The sequence below is a fragment of the Lepisosteus oculatus genome, chromosome 14, assembly GCF_040954835.1.
Source record: "Lepisosteus oculatus isolate fLepOcu1 chromosome 14, fLepOcu1.hap2, whole genome shotgun sequence".
NCBI classification, from domain to species: domain Eukaryota; kingdom Metazoa; phylum Chordata; class Actinopteri; order Semionotiformes; family Lepisosteidae; genus Lepisosteus; species Lepisosteus oculatus.
Window position 1 is genome coordinate 23,439,091 of NC_090709.1, and position 20,433 is coordinate 23,459,523.

The following is a 20,433-nucleotide window of genomic DNA, read 5'->3' on the forward strand; positions in this document are numbered from 1 at the left end:
CAGAAGCTACCAAAACTGGTAATGTTCACATAATGTGTAATGCCAAAGCAGCAGTTGGGGTGGGAAATAAAAGGCATTTCTTGGTATGAATCCTAAAACTTCATAGATGGCGTTCTAGGACTTCTCGCTTCAGATAAAGCTGTTAATACATCATGAATTTCTACTCAATCAATATCTGCAGTGTTATCACTACCAAACGCTAAATATAGATCCTGGCAATAATTCATGAGTTGTTCATTAGAAAATTGTTTATGTTTTTTTTTAAAACAGGACGAAGGAGTAGCAGCAGGAGTAGCAGCTAAATGTATTGGCGCTACATAAACCTACAGTAGTTTCCAGTTTTGCAGAGAAGTGACATAATCACAAATGCGACCAGTTGTGCAGCTGTTTTTGGATAATAATGATGAATGTGAAATAAAAAACAGCTCCTTGCATTAAGAGCAAGAGCAACCAATGCGCTCGCTTGTTGAGTTGGGTATTTTCCGAGCTACTCTTCCTTAGCTGTGTACAGGTTTGATGGGTTTACTGAGACAATTATTCATGTAGCAGTAATCACGAGGTGGTTCGCTGTGGTTTTTAGAAAATCAATCGTCAGAACAACTAACAACGCACACACACATGTTCAATACACGAGATACAGTTATTAATATAAATTGTGCACCAAACATATACCAGTCTGCCTGGATACAAGCGGCAGACCTTACTGTGAGGATTATCAATATACAAGGTATATAATCTCGAAGAGATGCAAACACAAAGAGATACACAACAGAGAATATATGTCAATATATATCGTTCGGTTACAAAATCGCTAATCAGCGTTATTACCCACTGTTACTCTAAACTCGGAAGTAAATGCAATACTCGTGAATTAAATTGATAACAACTTGTGTTGAGGTACAATTGAATTCTCGAGACGCAATGTAGGTCATGGGGTTTACTTATCCACTGTGTATGGATTTGGAATTTCCCGGCACGAACACCAAACCAGCTGACAGGCTCTGTTGCAGCCTTGGTTCCAGTGGTTGTCCAATGGGCGTTGTCCCGGCGTCCTCTGGCTACCGGCCAACCAGTAGAGGTGCAGCTCGGAGTTGGACGGGCGGAGGAATCTAACTGCGACGCGCAGGGCAGTCATTGCTCCGAGGGGATCTACCAGCAGTCCAGCTGGCTAGTAGAAAGTATCTATGCACAGAGTGTGACCGCGAGTCCGCACAAGTCACTCTTTTGCCCGGGAAGAAGCTGGTTCGTTCCCGGACCAGCGCTGCTACTGAATAAGCTATTCAGGTTGTCGACGAGGGTCCAACTGTAGGCTGCCGTTGATCAAGCGGAGCATTCACGTTGGTAGAATTCTGAGTACGTATGGGATCCTCGGCCTCGCGCTTAGAACAAAGTCCAAGTCCCAGTGCAGACAACAGCAGTTATCATGTGATTGTCTCTGAGGATGCGCGAAAATGGCCAAGGAGAGCCCCGATCTGAGCTTGCGCTCCCTTTTTAACCAAGACACAGATGTGTGCTGATTGGTTGAGATTTTGGCGGGCATTGGAGACCCACGTGGTGTTACCACGCCCTGCAAATCCCTGATTGGTTGATCAAGGTGAGATACGAGTCACTTACTCCTGACACTTAGGAATGCAGTCCAGATGTCCATTTGGCACTCCCTAGACAGATAGGCGCCAATGGATGACCATTGATCATGATAGCCAGGCTTATCTAAATGCATCCCTGTTTGGGAGCTGTCCCTTATCAAAAGAAAATATCTTAAATCAGCCTGCATGAATACTTTCTCTGTGGCTGCACCACAGAGATGGAGAGTGAGATGGGGCCTCATTTAGGAAAGCACAGCAACGCTTAATTCTGTCTTATTACCAAGTATTGCTGCTACAACTGCTTAAATTCAAACTAAACAGGACTATGGGAATGAGATTTGATTTCGAACTGGGATTTAAATAAATAGGACCACTGCACTACATTGTGCTTTATGTAAGACAAAAGGTGGGCTTCCTGTGTTTTCGATAACTCAGTTGTAAGAGTGGAGGAATATAGTGGAAACAGCTGGGAACTCTTTTCTCTCTGGTTTGAATCTGGCTGGAAGAAAGGTGTTTTTTATGTTCTTTAATCAAGAAGTGAAAATTTATCTTTCACTTAGTTGTCTTATTTTCTAGGTTTGTAGACTCCTCACTCTTCCTAAAAGAAAGTGCTGCAGATAAAGATACAGTAGTTGTCAGAAGTTTAGTTCAGTGGTAGAGCACATACAGGCTGTATGTGGTTGTTTTCAATCGCCGGCGTCTGCACTCTGGATTTCTTCCTAAGCGCGATATCTTTCCTTACTTGTGTGTGAATTTCATGCGCGACACATAAACCCTTTGTCTGTTTTATAAAGATTATATTTTAAATCAGTTAAAACAAAAAAAGTACCAATTATATACATGTAGAAAACACATGTATCTAATTTGAAAATTTGGGCAATGTATTACTAGTAGTGGAGCTGAGCTCACAGAAGAGCAGTTGATATTGTTAAACCACGTATTTTTTTAAATGACGCTACTAAGTACTGGCATCGTGTTTGTGCAGTCCTACCCAAGCTTTCTATCGATTGGATGAGTCTCCTGTTCCATCTCCAATTCTTTCCGCACATTTCACCTGTTTCACCACCGTTATCATTAGACTATAGCCACTAATACGAGAATACTGTTCTGAAAGACTGTCTTAAATAATAATGTTGAAAAGGTTAATGATAAGAGTTTTTTTCATTAAGGTAACCATACATTTGCCTGTATAGTACAACTTATTATCTGTATCCGCAAATCCCCGATATTAATGCTGTCTCCTGAGAAACAGAAGTGTAGAGTCAAATAATATTACAACAAATCTATTCAATTAACACCCCTATGTGAACGAACACATTTAAGACTTACACCCCTTTTAAATATGTATTTCCTTCATTTCAGTTCTCTCCCCGGGATACCTGAAAATTCATTATAGTATAATAAAGTCTGTGCATGCATTACCTGTAATACAGCTACTAATATAGATAACATTAAACTTCATTATTAAGATATTACACTTTTATTAATAAAATATGTATTGATAAAATTCCTTGTGAATAATTGTAGTGTCTGGAAAGCAATTGTTCATTACTTAATGACGATATTATTTCCACTACATTCAGGACAGTTCCAATGTAATCTATTGTTCCACTTCGTCTGCTTAGTCTCCTACTTTAGTAACATCTAATGGGGAGCAGTTGTTATTTTAGGTTTGTTGCAATTGAAAACAGGTTTGCTACAGAGCTGCTGACAAATTTCAGCAGCCAGTTTGTTGCAACTGACCCATTGTAGCTACCAATCAGAAGCAAGGAGAAACAAACATTAGGTTTGCCTTTTTTTAAAAAAAAAGGAAAACAGAGTACAGTAGTAGTTTATGTGGTAATTTCAGGTACAATGTATGAACTAAAGTTAACTAGTCCCACAGTAATGCGTGGGGTCCTATCAATAGAAAAAAAAAAATTGTTGTAACCCGAAAACACAACAAACACAAAACGAGAAGTCTTACGGGAACCTAGGTAAATCCCTGTAGTTGTCTAGCAACTATAAAAAAACAACCAAACACAACAACTTCAAAAGAAAAAGAACATTAAAACAAATCTGGGGAACAACATAAACACATAATCTAATGCGAGAGCTTTATCAAGTCTTCAGTGCTCCTCTCGTCTCAGTAGACCCCTCTCATATATTTGTGTACAGGTCAACTGGAGGTATACAGCTGATAGTAATTTAAGTAGGGAGCTGCATCACAGCATGTGTGGGCTGCAAATGGAAAAGTATAGGTTTATTCCATGCTGAAAATAGAGGTAAACACAACGTTTCAGCTGTGGAGCCTTCTTTGATTGTGACTCGAAATAAATCGTTACTTGTTCGTTTGATGTTAATTTATCTCCATCAAATATCTAAGAGTATCTAAACTCGACAGTTGCGCTCAGTAGAGAAAGACACTGCTCCAGGTGAGGCTTGAACTCACAACCTCGGCATGACTCTGCTGTGCACTGCTGTATAAGTACTGCGCGCTGACCGATTGCGCCACTGGAGCTGTGCAACTTCTGTTCTTCATACAGACTGACGGTGCAGAAACACAGGGTGAAAACGGTTTCGGTTGTGGATCCATCTCCACCTGGGGAAAAGGAACAATAAAATAGCAAGGAAAATACAAGAAAAGAAACTGAAAGAATTGTGCTAACAGCAAAGGGGGACGGAGGGAGGTGGTCGGACAAGTAAATCAGCCTGGCAGATTATTTGTATCGACATGTTTTGAGTCAATCAGCAAACAGATTTATCTTCATGTGCCTTAAACCGTGCAGTTTGTATCTTCATTGTAGATAGGTTTCTTCAGAAGTCCAGTAAACTGACAATAATGGAGAACTAGCTGACGCACCCCGTCGTGAAGACCCTCTGTAAAGTGATTACACGTTTCATTTTCAAGTCGCCTTCTTTACACGCAATTGCAGCCCGGACACTGAGAGAAAGCATGAGAAATGGCTTCAATTTCAATGTGAAAGCGCAGTACAGGTTCGATGGCTTCACATCTCCCATCAGTCAAATAAAATTGCAGTAAAGCGATCTAAATATGACTCTGAAGTACTGGGAAAGATGATTATTTTGAGCGTGCCTCCCAGGGTCTGCTACGAGGCTTAAGTTGGCTTCTTATTCGCCAGCTTCTTATGCGTGTTTTTCGTTCCACCTTAAATGGTGCTGCTGTGATGTTATGTCGCCTTTCGCCTGTAGATGGCTCTCTTCGATCAGTACTAATCCGGCTGGAATACTGCAGACATCTTCACTGAAAGGGAATATCCAAATAAATAGCGACTGTCCAAATTATATTTTTGTATGGAATATATTTCAGAAAATCGCAAACCAATTTTAAAAACTCACCACAACACGGATTTACACTGAGAAAAGGTGAATGCACTTTCTGCTTATTGCTACGGCCTTCCCCCCGATTATGAAAATGTCTCACAGTTCTGACACCGACGTGTGAAAGACAATGTAACAGACTATCAAAATCCTGAAGTCCAAGAAATTTTAAGGCACCAGTTTTTTAAATATGATCCTGGCATGTCAGAATACATTTCGAAAAAGTATGGCATGAATTGCACGAATTGCAATGGCACAAATTGTTGAGAATATCACTGACCTTGCCGATATTTGCAGGGGATACGAATGTTTTGCACATGTTGAACTACAACAAGTAAAAATTGAGCTCCTTAATCAATATCACCGGGAATGTCCAATAATGACGAACATCAGTAGCTTCAAGGAAACTTAGACTCGCACATGGAGTTTTATCTTCGAATGGAGGGTGGGAGAATTCATTTATACTCTCGTTGCTCATTAGCTAAACTATTTTAAAAATATGACACGGATTTGTTCGACTGCACCAGCTAGCTCTCCTCTGTCAATTGACAGGACTTTAGAAGAACATGTTCTCATACAACCAACATACAAATTACACATCTTAAGGAACATGAAGAGAAATCGTGTACTAAATAACATAAAACTGTCGCTGCAAATTATCACCAAGCTGTTTTATGTGTCTGACCACCTCTTTCCTACTTTGCAGCGAGCACAAATCTTTCTGTTTCTTCATCGCAATTTTACTGTCTCTTTCCCCCATGTGGAGATGGATCCACAGCCGAAACTTTAGGTCAGTTCCTGTTACTCTGTCCGATTAAAAAAGCTGTATTAAAGGCACTCCCATCTCTGCAGGAACGTTATTGCTGCTCTCAACACAATATACTGCAGCCAAATGTGATAGCGATACTGTCACTGCCTGTGGGCCACGTGTTCCTGCTGTCAACCTATTATGTCATGTTCATCCACACCCAGAAACATTACTGCTGTAGCACAAGAGTTATATAGGCGCAGTCCATAGAGCAAGAATCTCTTAATCTCAGAACTGTGGGTTCAGCCCCCACATTGGGTCCCTCTGTGTCAATTTGATCCCCCAATCCTCCTAGCATGACCTGATGGCGTAACAGTGATACCCAGTACCCAGCGTAATTCAGCTTTCTTTCCACTTGATTCAGATTTTGATATGAAATCATCGGCCGAACAAGAGTTTGTCTAAATCGAGGGAGATCTGCTCACAAGCAAGTATTAAACACTTCAGCATTTTCTGTTCGAATACCACACTTTGTCAAAACACTGCCGCTTCTTAAGCTAATAAGTAACGGTTTTTGAGCACGCATTGTATTGTTAATGCTTATATTAAAAAAGCATAAATTCACATAATGGAATTTGGACTGAACAAAGTAGTCCAGCCCCTTTACAACATTACATACCCACTGATTAAAACTTAAAACTACAGCAGCAGGAGTAACAATAATGGCAACAACATGTTTGGAGTTGGCATTTCATTTATTCTGCGGAAACATCGTATCGGAATGAACTGCCCGAGATAAAAGAGTAATTGCGGCTCCAGATCGTTTTTACAGAGCATTGCATTGTTCTGTTCATGCTGACTACACGCTTTAAATTTGTCATTTACTGCAAGCGTTGCTTTTCCGGGTTTTTCTGAAATTCCTCGCATTTGAGCCAGCACTAAAATATTTAATTCCCGTCGCTGAATACATCGTGGAACCGGTATTTGCAACGGAATGCTGTCACACATGAAACCTTTTTGTTATTCGGTTCTGAAGTTTGAAAATGAAAATAAAACGGGGGTCACTTCATAGGCTTGAAAGAAGTCCAAGCAGCATAAAAACCTGCGAATTCTCACAAAGGCTGCACCTTTCTTCTGCTGCTGTTATAAATCTGCCTTAAACGTTTGAATGCATACCTTACTGCTGCTAACCACATTCACGTGTTTACGAAGCTTTTTTCTGTCCCTGTTTTTGCTAAGCAGTTTCTCCGTTTTCCTCGTACTGTGATTGTCAGTGAGCACAATAAGACTGAAACAGTGTAAAGGCAGGTAAAAAAAGACAGGGTAAAACGCCTGACTGTCGGAAGTGGGATTTGAACCCGTGCCTCTGTTTGGAGAGTGAAACACAAAGCTTAAAAGACACGAAGCTGTGAATTTGCTGTTTTAAACCGCTCGACTATCCTGAAAAAATGTGTGCTGATTGCACCAGTCGCATCCGATTTTCCGTAATTTTAGGACGATTGATACGACTGGACGAACACAATTTGTGGCGTTTAGCATGACATGGAAAACGGTAGCGGAGCATTCGGGTCCGGACTACCAGACTCAGAAACAGTTTTTACCCCCGCACTATCAAACTATTAAACTCCCAGCCTCTCTCACTCTCTCCTCACCTCTCACCTATGATCTGAAACTCACAGTGCCTTCTTTCTTACCAAAAACCCAAACACACATTGAAAATCTACCTCTCCCATACATGTCAAAAGCTCACTCCCCATCATTTCTATCCCTTTATTTCATTCTTTTGATGCATGTTTTTGCACATAACCTGTTACCTTTTTGTTGTTTTGCATACTGCCTGTTGTTGTTTTATGCACATCGGCTGTTGTCTTTCTTCTGTTATATAATTGTATTGTTGCTGTGTTTTTTTCTTTGTACTACTTATGTCCGAGAGCTAGCTAAATAGCATTTCGTTATACCATATACCTGTGTATGAGTATAATGACAATAAACTTGGACTTGAACTTGAACTTGACATAGTCTTGCAGGCAGTATATTATTTTATCGTTTACTCGTATAAAAAAGCATGGTCTTCTCGTTCCTAAATCAGATTTTAAGTGCTTACGAACGTAACTTCCAACCTGGACTGACAGCTCACCCGATCTATTTGTGATCAGACCGTGGAGTCGGGGGCTGTACCAAGCGCACGTTCCTTCCCAATGCTGAGGCGATCATTCGGAAGATGGGTGTGAAGAGAGATAAGCTTTGTCGACTAAAAAACAAGGCAGGATATGCAGGAACACTAATCACTGGCGACAGTTATGTTCTCTTACTATTGAGATCCCTACATTGCGAGTTATTTTAAGACTTTGAAACTGAAGGAAAGCGGTGACAAATGAAACAGGCACGGGTGGGGCTTGAACCCACGCTCTTCGGTTTACAAGACCGACGCCTTACCACTTAGCCACCGCGCCTTCGAGGAAGCATGGGAATAAGGTTGTTCAAATTATTTTTTTCTGAATCTGGTTTACATCGCCAAATGTAAACTGGAGGCAGCAACAACAATAAAAGGGATACTTGTCCTTAAACTCGGACGTGATGTTCTGCAGACTTGTGCACAATGTCCTGTTTTCTTGCAGTGTAGACATTTTGCTGTTCACGCTCCGCATTCATCTGCTTTGTGCGTTGTTAGTCCGCACCTGTAACATGTAATGCCAGCCGTCCCCTGTTCTTCTATTTCTCTAGCATGACTGCGTCCTGCTGCTCGGCTTTTGTTTGTAAATTTTGAGCGAGCGCCCCGTTCAGTGTCACTTTGTCACTGTGGTCAGAAAGCATTCTTGATTCTGCTTGAGCTGCTTCATGAATTCTAGCGACTGTAAGAGCTCTTTCTAAAGTCAGCCCTTCCTCCTGCAGCAATTTATAGTCTCTTAGGTGCACATTTTTCCACAAGTTGATCTCTTAACATGTCAGTTTCCAATACTCCAAAGTCACAAGATTTAGCCAGTTCTCTTAGTGCAGTCACAAAAGCATCAACAGATTCGTCCTGAGACTAAGTTCTCTGCCTAAATTTATGCCGTTCCAAAACCACTTTTCTCCGCGGTGTAAAGTAAGCGTCTAAGGCAGCTACAGTCTGTTAATGTGTACCTTTTTCTCCAGGGAGGTTGGCGAAAATCCGCTGCACGGGAGCCCCGATACTAAAATCTGCAGTGTTCTGCTCGCTTTGAGTCCGTCAAGCACTCATCTCTCGTCGCCATAAATGTTGTGTATCTAAATTTAGAGACGTTTTTATATTATTTTAACTATTTTATTAACTACACAGATCACGCCCTTACACCATATATTCCCGCCTTCTACTCTCTCGTTCTGTTGTCTGGCGATGTCTACTCACTATACTACATTTAGCATGACTTCTTGTTGCAGTTGAGCTCAAAGCTGGAGATGATCTCCATATTCTACCGCACTATCTAGTCCGAAACGTAGTACACAGTACATACTTTTTTAAGTGAACTCAGGTTGTTAAAAAATTAAACCAGCGCCCTGTCACAGAAACGTACCCCAGTCTCCAGCGCAACAAGAGGGGGTACTCAGCACTGTACTAACGAGGAGCGCTTGTCTGCTGCTGAGCGTCAGCTCTGTTTACTGTCAGCAGTCATTGCCTCATTTCCAAAGACTTTTTCACCTGCTCTCAGCTTTTAAAGACAGTCATAAACGCTCAAGAAGTAATTCATGTCAGTTGGAAGTCTGTTTCTGTTGTCTCAGCTCTTGATAAAGAAAAGCCGTGCGTGGGAGACTCCCTCTCTGAAGAAGTTTGCCGTCACCTTGCGAGGGAGAAGAGCCATCAATCACCGAGGCAACCACTGAGACAGTTAACATTAAACACGTGAAATGCGAGATGTTGTGATTTGTTTCCCGCTTAAGGCTTCTATCGTTTCTACTCTAACGAGAAAGACCTCTTTATTAGAAGTGAGATTTTAACAAACGTCTCCAGGGTTAACTGCGACCTGAACGCAACGCCTTAGACCACCAGTCATCTTGCCTGTGGTACTTAGAGCAGCGCTCAATAAAAATGATCAGAAACCGAAAGCGCTTCTTATGCGGATCAGTATATTCCGATTCCACTGGTTCTGCAGAAGAAATAAGAAAAGCCGAACTCAAAGCACTGTGTTGCCATTACGGGTACTCTGCAGCTGCTTTAAGATCTACTCACACCGTGTTGCCATTAAGGCTACCTAGTTAAAAAAAAAAAACTTATCGTCATCTTTTTGAACGTGATTATTAGACACCCGTTAAATCTCCACCGAGGTTTCTTGAGAGATCGTTCAGCGAGCGAGTATTAAAAAACTACGTCGCTTCCAACCTCTGCTGTCACTGTAAACTCGGACGTGATGTTCTGCAGATGTGCAGTGTGCCTTTCCTCTTGTCGTATTCAAGAGTACTCACTGTGTGAGCTCCTCACTGCGTGTTCTGTACTCTACTGTGATTTAATTTAGATGATTACGTGAGTAGAGTGACAAGATCTACTTGAACATTTTCGGTTTGTGAAATGAAACGCTAAATACACTACTGTAAATACAAGTAATGGACATTTAAAATAACCACAGTACAGCTAGAAGAGTGAAAGATAAAAGACTATTTAGAATGACATTCACAATAGACTTAAGAACGGCACAACTGTCCAAACAGGGACTTGAACCCTGGGCCCTCAGATTAAAAGTCTGATGTTCTACCGACTGAGCTATCCAGGCTCTGAAAGAAGGTCGACACTGTCGGGATCCTCGCAAGTCACCTGTCTCTTGTTCCGAAGAGCAGTCATACCTGACCCATCTGGAATGACCACTGACAGACTTTATCATGAAGCGACGGCACCACGCCCAGTAGAATGAGTGAGAAATACAGCATGACATGGGGAGGTAAGGGGCTCCTAAAATCCATCTTTCCTCACATTACTGATTTTTTTCAATAGCATTTAACCTTTTTTCACATTCAGATTTTTTTCTCATTTAATAAAATCTTTTAATCAACAACATTAAAAAGAAAACAAATGGAACGTTTTTTGGAACAATAATTAAAAAAATATTTCAATGACTTGGTTGTATACGTGTGCACACCCTTTATAAAGGGAGTTGCAACAGTGCTGAAATTTAAAGAGCATTTCTGTAGAGAAAACAGCCTTGATGTTAAGCTTAGGGAGCCTGTCTTTTCGAAATTCTATTTCTTAACACCTTGCACAGCCCGACAGACTAACAAATATTTGTTGGAGAAATTGGCTCACACACCGGAAGACACTAACGTTTATTTATGTTAGAGTATGTGAATAAAAGTTTAACCGAAAAAGTTTGTAATTGTGATTTTGTTAAAATTCAATAAATCGTCTATCAACAGTTAGAATTTATTAAGAAATTGTTTTATTTCATAAACTATAAGGCAATTCAGAGAGTTTATTGGTCATATCCTTTGCTTATGTTCTTTTAACTCTAGAGTTCAGGATCCAAACCCAGCTGCGGACGATTGTGTTTCTTGAATCTCTTTTAATCATCAAAAGTCGATGTGTAGTCCTTCAGTACTTTCTCGAGTTGTGCCATGGATATTTTATACGATCAATACTTGTCATGCTCTTTTGCATTTTCCTTAACAAATGGAAAAAGTTCAAAGTGTGTTTATGGAGTGTTTCACATCTACACGAAAGCACTTGTAACAGTACAGGACACGCAGTGAGGAATTCGTGAAGCTTTCAGTTTAGTGCGGAGTTCAGAAGGAGGATTCGCTCGCTGAATGATCTCTCAGGAAATCCCGGGTGAGTTTCAACAGGTGTTTTCTGCAACAGCCACAAGTGTGAAGCAATCTCTGGATTTCCTGAATTTGAACTAAATTATTAGTTCAAATAATTTAAGATTTAACAGAACTAAATGAGGTACATTTAAAACAGCAGCGCAACTCTGCAGCACGTCGAGTGTGCCTGCATTTAATTGTGTAAACCTGGCTCTCTCTGAACACGAGCAAAGAGTTCTCACTCAACAGAAGATTGCGATGTGAATATAAAGCACCTGGAGATGCCAGGGATTGAACCAGGGACCTCATCCATGCAAAGCATGCACTCTACCGCTGTGCTACATCCCCAATGGAAAAGGTAATGGAACAGACTTGTCCAGATGCTCACTGATCACAATCCACCACTCACGACGAATGCCTGCAGTTTCCCACTTTCGCGTTTCCTCTACTATAGAGTAAATGCATGGGAATGAAGAAATAAGGAAGGAAAAATAATCGCATTGAAGCTTCAAGAGACTGGGCACAAATTAATCTATTATTTTTGTATCCAGTCACACGTGCGACGGTGGTTAATTCCCAGACGGGGAAGTGCTTTTTTTCTACCTCCTTACTCGACTGTCTTTCAATTCTGTTTTATTTGAAACTTTTTGCATCTTTTAAGTGCTCTTGATTCAACTATGCATGTTTGCAGTGCGCCGAGACCTGAGAATGTTGCACTTTTGCGCTCATTCTTAGGAACTTGTGGATTTTTGATGAAATTTATTCCTAATTATGCAGACATATCAGAACCTCTTAGAAAACTAACGAGGAAAAGACAGAAGTGGGAATGGACATCGGAAACTGAGAAAGCCATTGCCGAGTTGAAAAGAGCACTTGTAACTGAACCATGTCTGGCATACTCCAAACTAGATGCACCACCAGTAGTGATCAGTGACGCGAATCCTTTAGGACTTGGAGCAGTATTGCTACAAAGACAAGAAAATAGACAGAACAAACCAGTGGCATATGCAAGTCGCTCACTTACCCCAACAGAAAGGCATTACTCACAAATAGAGCGTGAAGCCTTGGGTTGTGTTTGGGCAGTGGAACATTTTAGGACATATTTATGGGGAGGCAAGTTCACACTTCAAATGGATCATAAACCCCTCATTTATATGTTCAATCCCAAAAAGGCAACATTGTTACCACCCAGGATACAAAGACTTGGATTGAGATTATGGCCTTATGATTACAAAATTGAACACATAGTAGGGAAAACCAATGTCGCAGACTCATTGTCACGTCTTCCTTTACCAGACACAGAAGACACTGGTTATGAAGACACCTATGTTGATAGAGTGCTTTCAATCAGCACTTATGAACTGCATGCACTGACACTTGAGGAACTTAAACAAGCAACAAACGAAGATGACACATTGAAATTGTTGATGTCCATAGTGGAAAAAGGACAATGGCCTAATCCAATTCCAGACGAACTGCAGCCATACCACAGGTGTAGGTTGGAGTTATCTACATATGATGGACTGCTTTTAAGAAGACAGAGGATTGTGTTACCGAAAACAAAAATCAGACAAGCACTGAAAATAGCACATGAGACTCATCACAGTGTAGCTCGTACAAAACAGTACCTGAGAAGCAACTTTTACTGGCCCAACATGAACAGTGATGTTGAAAGACTAATCAGGAATTGTTCCACTTGTGTGTTGAATCAGCCATTGCAGGAGGATCAACCTCTCCAACCACTTGAATTACCACCAAGGCCTTGGACAAAATTGGGCATTGCCCTGGTAGGTCCCATTCAGAATGAATACATATTGACTGTCATAGACTATTATACTTCTAAACCTGAGGCGGTTGTTGTATCAGACATATCTTCAGCCACAGTTATTAGAGAGCTGATGAACATCTTTGCACGATTTGGTTATCCACTAGAGGTAGTAACAGATAATGGCAGGCAATTCATAGGACAGTTGTTTGAATCATTTCTGACTATTGTGGAATTAAACTTGTGGAATTAATCGTGGAATTAAACACATCCGTGCATCACCTTACTATCCGAGATGTAATGGCAAAATTGAAAGATTTCAAAGATACCTGAAAAAAGCTTCAAGTCACTCAAAGACACTCGCTATGTGTTATTGAGAAACACCTCTTGTAACTCCTTTGAGTTAGTGAATGTGGAAGATGGCTCAAAAATAATGAGAAATGTAAAACATCTTTGAACACTCCTCCATTGGATCTTGATTTTGAATCTGCAGAAACACAAAATGCTGAGAATACAGGACTTTCTGACGTGCAGGAAGTGCCGAGTCCTCAGACAGTGGAGAGTACATCCGTAGGAAAGCCAGTAACTTTACCCAGTAGTAAAGTAACAACCATTAGTGGCAGGGTTATCAGGAAACTGGCTCATTACAGAGACATTTAAAAATACAGGACTTGCATAGCTCTCCAAATGTTAAATTGCCCTATTTTGTTTGTGTTATCTATGTAGATGTTGCTTAGACTGCTAGAAATGAGGTGATATTTAGAAGTGACTTAAGTAGAAATTGAACTAAAATTTGAGTTGGTACGTATAGAAATTGTTGTAAAAAAGATGAATGTATTGAATAGAAATGAAAGGGTTTATATACATTTTGTTGTAATAGTTAATAACCGTTTACTGTGTGTTGATATAAAATTGTTACAATTGTATGATAAAGTTATAGACTTTAAAAATAACAAAGGAAGGGATGTAGTATAGTGAATAGACATCGCGAGACAACAGAACGAGATAAGCTACTGGACACACCCGCCCCTCCTCACACAGACCGTGGAAAAGCCCCCGAGTGGGAGGGCTCTCTCTTCCTCCCAGGAGCTCTTGGACACGACGCACAGACAAGGCGCGGGGAGCCGCCGCCTGCAAACACGGCTCCAGGCAGGACTCCACTCCGCAGGAGCCGCAGAGCAGAGGAGATGGGAGCAGCTTATCTCCTGTGCAGAGACCTGAGCTGTTGTTGCTGCGGACGCTGTTTTTTTTCTTTTCACGGGGTAGGAGTGAATGTTGAGTTGCCCTTAGAAATGAAGCAGAGCACTTCAACGGCACGGGTGTGTGTGTGCGTGCGCCCTGGTGATTCTGGGAGACAGATCGAACCTGGGCTAAAAGAAAGGGGGCTTAGCCCTCTTGCATTTGCTAGATCGAAGTTGTACAACAGATTTGTATCTGCTAGGCAGCGCAGTCGTTGTGCACAAAGAACGCTTTGAAAAGTGTCAAAAGCAAGTCATTCCGAGTTGGTCGTTTGTGTTTTCCGTTCAGACGCGAAATGCTGAAATGATCTCTCGGCTCCTCGGTTGTCATTTCTGCTCTGTAAAGGAATCACAGTACGCGTCGGCTTCCAGCACGGTGGGTCAAGACACGATGCCTGGGGTCAGAGAGGGCGATGTCTTCCTTGTTAGTATAGTGGTGAGTATCCCTGCCTGTCATGTGGGAGACCGGGGTTTGATTCCCCGACGGGGAATCGCTCTTCTTCTACCTCCTTAGAGAAAGGACTGCCTTTCACTTCTCTGTATTTTCTTTCACAGCGCTGTGCAGCTTTTCATTGCTCTTCCTTTCCTGTTCCTGATGGTAGCGGTTTACAGAACAGAAAGTCCTCATGAGACATACCCTCAAACTCATATCTAACATAAACGAGTGAATTGGCCAAATCGATTACAGACTCACCTAATTGCAATGAAAAGCATCTGCTCATCTTAACGCGCTCTACCAGTGTACTTTTGAAACCATCCGCCATTTCAATAATTCTATGAGTGACTGTGTCTTTCAGAGGGGGCAGCCGGTCGAGCTGTTTAGCAGCTTTTTTTCACACATAATACGTGTCAGCTCTTTTGTTAACAGTAAATAAGGGTGTTCAAAAAAAGTGTCTGTTTATTAGGTGTAAAAATTCCTTAACGTCTTTGATTCTGTCATCAAAGATAAACTGCAATCAGCAAAGATAAAAGGATAATAATCTTTGCATACTGCCCTGTCTTTCTCACACCTGAAGAAGGCTCCACAGCCGAAACAGTGTGTTTCCTTTCTTCTCTTTTCAACATGGAATAATCCTTTACTTGTTCCTTTGCAGCCTACGCATGCTGACGCAGCTACCCACCTGATATATAACATTCCTATAATCACAACTATGAATTTCCACTGTGGGTATTACATGTCACAACGCAGAAATGCAACAGTGACGTGTCGTAATTACAAATGTACATGATAAGTGATTTTGTCTCTCCTACCTTAGTGTCGGAATATTAAGATGTTCTGGTGACAAGGAAGGAGGGAAAAAGTAAATCAGCAGAAGGGGTGCTATTTTGTTGACTGTTAATCCTTACATGTTCATAAGGTCATATTTAAAAAATGGTACAGTAAATTTTCTTATACTTAATGATTTTCATAATTTGTCACATTACCTCAGTGGCAGAATTGTGAGACTATTTAATAATCAGGAGGGAGGGTCATAGCAATAAGCAGAAAGTGCCATCACCCTTTGCTCATCTTTGGTTAACCATATTCTCACAAGCCATGTTCTAAATGTCCCATTGTAGACTGCTATATTAACATTTCTTGCAAAATGCAAGATTTTGAGACTTTTAATAATCAGAAGGCAAGGTCGTGGTAAATATGCAGAAAATGCCAGTGAATGAATGGTTTGCTTTTGTCTTATTTACTTGTCGTCTAACATGCCAGTTTGTGTTATTGTGAGTTTTGAAAATTGGTTTTCGATTTTCTTAAATGTGTTTCATACAAAAATGCAATTTGGATAATCATTATGTACATATTCCCCTTTACTGAGGCTATGTCCAGTAATCCACTCGGATTAGTATTTTTAAAAATAACTATAGAGAGCCATCTACAAGCGAAAGGCGGCATAACATCACAGTAGCATCTTATAAGGTGGAACGAAAAACGCGAATAAGAAGCTGCCGAATAAGAAGCCAACTTCAGCTTCGTTAATGCAGCAGGATTGGGTGAGGTAAGGTGGAAAATATTTCTTCCTCTGCATCCTAACATTTTTGTAGTTGTTCCAGGACTTCTCGCCCCAGATAAAGCTGCCAATACATCACTTGTTTCTACTCCATCAATATCAGCAGTGTTATCGGTACTAAGCTCCACAGCCGAAACATTGTGTTTCCTTTCTTCTCTCCGTGAAAGTCGATTCGATTTGTCAGCGAAACCGAAACTTAACCCTTTTTATAATTGCAGGAAATGCAAGTGTTTAACACGTGTCAGAATCACCAGGAATGTCCAATAAAGACCAACATTGCAACCCCCCAGAAAACCATATTCACCCATGAAAAATGATCGTCGAATGGCTGGCGGGATACATCATTTATACTCCCGTTGCATTGTGTGGCGGGGGCTCCGTGTCCCCTGAGCGGGGCTGGAGGATCGTTTATTTGCAATTCTTTGGAAAGGAGCTTCTTTCGAAATCAATGCGTGCCTGGATGTTCGCGAACGTGCTCCCTTGTGTTGGCTTGTCCCGCACTGGAAGAGCACAAGGCAAGTCTTCACAAGACAAAAACCTCCAGTGCACAGCACACTGAAAACATTTTTTGGCTGGCGCGTTTTATTTCAAAACAGAAACAGCACCAGTCGAACAAGTCGGCCAGATGCACAGAGCCTCCGCCCTCTTGTGGCTCCTTCTTGCTGCCTTTCCGCTGCCCCGGCGGGCGGCGAGGAGGAAGCGCCGTTTCCTACACATCTGCAGTCGCCATGCGCATTCGCATGTCCCGGGACGCAATTCGGCCTCATTTGCATAACACCAGACCGGCTACGCAAGCTCGCATCGTGCGCCTGCCACACACCGAACAAACACCGGAGCCTTTTCAGCAATTTCCAAAAAACGGGCCTGCTCGCCTGCCCACAAGGCTCCATCTCTTACCCGCTCTCCAGAGCCTGCTGTCTTCTGTGCTGTTCTCTCGGCACCGCTGCAGCGCACACAACTCCTGCAGCGCGGGTAGAGAGTTTCCACGCTCCGCCGCAGGGAAGGCTCGCTCCGTGCGCACACGTCCTTTCAATGCCAGTTCAACAAGTGCTCCGCATTAGCAGCGTCGGGGCTCCGGCGTGTCGCACCTCACCTCACCTCGCACAGCCCCCTCCTTGAATGTCTGGCGCTGGGCATGCCCCGCTCTCCTCCACCTTATCTTATCGCGTGTGACCACCGACAATGGCCACAATGCCGGGGAATGGCACCTGTAAAGTGTTAATTGGGGCACAGGACAGCCCGTCTCGTCTCGGGGTCTGGCTTCAAAGACAATACAGCAAACACAGCGGGGCGGGGGAAGAAGACGACATGACACATGCAGGTACATTCAGCTCCAGCGGGAAAGAGTCATTTGTCGGTCTTTTCAAGTGCTGGGAGCCGAGTAATCCTTCGCTTGTATCGTTTCTCCCCGATGACTAGATCTCACCCTGCGACTCTTGACTGGGCTCACCCACGGCAGCCCAGCAGGTGTGAGCCTAGCCGGCACCCGGATGGGAGATTCCCCCCGGAAAAGCTCAGGTTGCTACTGCTCCTGCAAGAGGTGTGACTGGGACCAGTAGGGAGCGCTCACCCTGCGGTCTGTGTGGCTTTCTTATGCCCCAGCATCCTGATGGCGACACTCTGCTGCACAAACAGGCGCCGTCCTTCGGGGAAGGCGTAAAACTGAGGTCCCGACCCTCCATGGCCATTAAGAAATCTCTCAAAAAGAGACGTCGGGGGTGTCACTCTGGTGTTAGTGTTCCCCTTTACCAATCAGTCGGAGTCTCCTCCTAATCCCCGTCTCATATGTAACAATCAATGACAAGGCCCCCCTGTCCCGCGATATTGTACTTGTCTCCTGGCCGCTTGCTGGCGCCGTGAGATTTAGTACTCGCGCAAGAGACCGGGGGCAGAGCGCGAACGCGGTCCCCCGCCCCCCACAAAGTGTGCGCTCCAGGTTCCCTCTCGGGGCTCTGCAACACAGCGGAAAGGCAGCGAGAAGGAGCCTCTTGCTCTGACGCCGCAAGGCCACAAGAGGGCGGAGGCGCCGCGCGCCCGGCCGACGTGTTGGACTGTTGCGCTTTATGTGCTGAAATAAACACGCGACAGCCCAGAAATGTTTTCAGAGTGCTGTGCACTGGAGGTTTTTGTCTTGTGAAGACTTGCCTTGTGCTCCTCCTTGCAGTTTGTTTGTTCTCCTCCAGTGCGGGACAAGCCAACACAAGGGAGCACATTCGCCAACATCCAGGTACGCAATGCGATTTGGAAAGAAGCTCCTTTCCAAAGAGTTGCACACGAACGATCCTTCAGTCCCGCTCGGGGGGCACAGAGCCCCAGCCACACACAGCTTCAAGTAGCGAGTCAGGCGCCATGGCTTTCGCTTGCGGCCACACCACCCTGAATGTGCCTGATTTCGTCTGATCTCGAAAGCTAAGCGGAGTTGGGCCTGGTTAGTACTTGGATGGGAGACTGTCTGGGATTACCAGGTGCTGCAAGCTTTTGCTCTCTCGGCCAGCAGGGGTCACCGTTGGTGCCTTAGGCTTTGGGAGGAAAACCTGGAGGATGGAAAGGTGATCTATAGCCTCATCTCTAGAGATGTTTTGTTGCTATGGCATGTGTTTGACCCATATAAAAAAAAACCCGTTTGTAAAACGAATATCGAAGCTGCCTCTAAATCTGCAAATGAAGATGAGTCGATAAACCACTTGTTTTTCGTGTAACTATACATATATTCATTTATTACTGATTTCATTCATTGAGCAGGGATACAATAGAGGTACAGCCATTCACTGTTTGACATGTCTGCACTGGTACAGAACCTAGCAATCAGAAAACGGGTGAAACTGTCTTGAGAATTAGCATACAGTACCGAGGCCCCCATGACCAAATAAATTGGCCTTAATAATGCAGACTACAGCAAAACGACTGACTTTGAAAAGGGAATGAATGTCCGGAAGGAGTAGTGTAACCAGCTTGAAATGCTTCTCCGGACCTCTAACTAAAAAAACTGGGAACCAGCAGTGGCTTTCGAACTGGGATCCTATCGCAGCACGTGGTGTCATAGCTCTTCCGTATCCGATATTGGACCAAGCACATCAGGGGAGAGCGCGAACGCAGTCCCCCACTACCAGAAATAATGCAGTCGAGATTCCCACATTTGGGGAATTCGCAGGGGTCAGCACAGCCGGAGTGCAATGGCCGAGCCTCGCCCTGGGTGAATCGATTTTTTAAGAACTTTATTTTCTTTTCACAAAAAAATACAGGACATCACAAATTAGAAAGCTTTACATTAATATACATACTTAAAACAGTATATATGATCACATCTCATTACATTTTGACACGGTACCAGTTACATAGCAACAATTTTTTTTTCTGGTGTAAATCACATTCTTTACTTAAACATGATAATGTTTTTCACAGTTTCTTGAGATATTGACCTATGCTCTCTATTTCCCACAGATTTTCTGCTTCCTCCCTCCTCCCTCTCCACAGATCTCTGAGGTAATAGTTCTCTTGGGTGATGAACAGGGCCAGGCTACCTGCTGCCTTGACTGGGACCTCGATGCCTTTGAACAGCCCCATGTTCCTCACTCTCCACAGGGCGTCTTTCCCACTGTTCACCACAGCCCAGATCCTGTCAAACACGTCAGGAGGAAGTTTGACAGGAGAGATGAAGTTGTAGTGGCAATGCTTGTTAATAAGACAGAATTAAGCGGTGGTATGCTGTCCTAAATGAGGCCCCATCTCACCTTCCATCTCTGTGGTGCAGCCACAGAGAAAGTATTCATGCAGGCTGATTTAAGATGTTTTCTTTTGATAAGGGACAGCTCCCAGATGGGGATGCACTTAGCTAAGCCTGGCTATCATGATCAATGGTCATCCATTGGCGCCTATCTGTCTAGGGAGTGCCAAATGGACATCTGGACTGCATTCCTAAGTGTCAAGAGTAAGTGACTCATATCTCACGCAGGGCGTGGTAATACCACGTGGGTCTCCAATGCCCGCCAAACTCTCAACCAATCAGCACACACCTGTGTCTTGGTCA

General features: G+C 43.0%; 4 non-coding genes and 1 pseudogene across 4 annotated transcripts; 1 reads left to right on the forward strand and 4 right to left on the reverse strand.

The window, feature by feature from the left end:
* Positions 1 to 3,992: 3,992 nt before the first annotated feature.
* Positions 3,993 to 4,086, reverse strand: trnai-uau (transfer RNA isoleucine (anticodon UAU)). Its single transcript has 2 exons — positions 4,049 to 4,086; positions 3,993 to 4,028 (listed from the first exon to the last, which is right to left on the reverse strand). It is a non-coding gene; the product is annotated as a tRNA-Ile (tRNA).
* A 3,950-nt stretch (positions 4,087 to 8,036) lies between these two features.
* Positions 8,037 to 8,108, reverse strand: trnat-ugu (transfer RNA threonine (anticodon UGU)). The gene has a single exon. It is a non-coding gene; the product is annotated as a tRNA-Thr (tRNA).
* A 2,198-nt stretch (positions 8,109 to 10,306) lies between these two features.
* Positions 10,307 to 10,379, reverse strand: trnak-uuu (transfer RNA lysine (anticodon UUU)). Its single transcript has one exon. It is a non-coding gene; the product is annotated as a tRNA-Lys (tRNA).
* An 8,385-nt stretch (positions 10,380 to 18,764) lies between these two features.
* LOC138218569 (5S ribosomal RNA) lies at positions 18,765 to 18,883 on the forward strand (annotated as a pseudogene).
* A 598-nt stretch (positions 18,884 to 19,481) lies between these two features.
* On the reverse strand, positions 19,482 to 19,646 carry LOC138243592 (U1 spliceosomal RNA). The gene has a single exon (XR_011192247.1). It is a non-coding gene; the product is annotated as a U1 spliceosomal RNA (small nuclear RNA).
* Positions 19,647 to 20,433: the final 787 nt, after the last annotated feature.